This window comes from Ascaphus truei, chromosome 8, assembly GCF_040206685.1.
Source record: "Ascaphus truei isolate aAscTru1 chromosome 8, aAscTru1.hap1, whole genome shotgun sequence".
NCBI classification, from domain to species: domain Eukaryota; kingdom Metazoa; phylum Chordata; class Amphibia; order Anura; family Ascaphidae; genus Ascaphus; species Ascaphus truei.
In genome coordinates, this window is record NC_134490.1 from 33,760,512 (window position 1) to 33,761,012 (window position 501).

Here is a 501-nt window from a genome sequence, read left to right on the forward strand (position 1 = left end):
GCTGACAGTGGAGAAGGAGGGAGAGGAGGAGGAGGAGCAGGAGTGGAAACACCTGATTTGCAAGGGAGAGGGAGGTGGGGGGAGTCAGAGTCTGAGCATGGAGTGTCTGGCTTCTTTGCTAGAGTCTGGAGGCTTTTGCATGCTAGTTTTATGTTTTTACACGGGGGTGTTAATGGGTTTCCCCACTTTTCTGCATGGATAGTAGGGAAGCGGGATTGATTGGGGAGCCTGAGCAACAAGGCACCTAGCAGAGTGTTTGTCAGGGTGCTTTGCCCCAAGTTTGCCCTGCAGTCCGTCAGCTTGTGGTGTGATTTAGGGATAGTATATAGGAGGAGGTATAGGGAGCGGTTATATGGGGCAAAAGGAGGAGATATAGGGAGCGGTTATATGGAGTAATAGGAGGAGTTATAGGGAGAAGTTATATGGAGCAATAGGAGGAGTTATAGGGAGCGGTTATATGGGGCAATAGGAGGAGTTATAGTGAGTAGTTATATGAAGCAA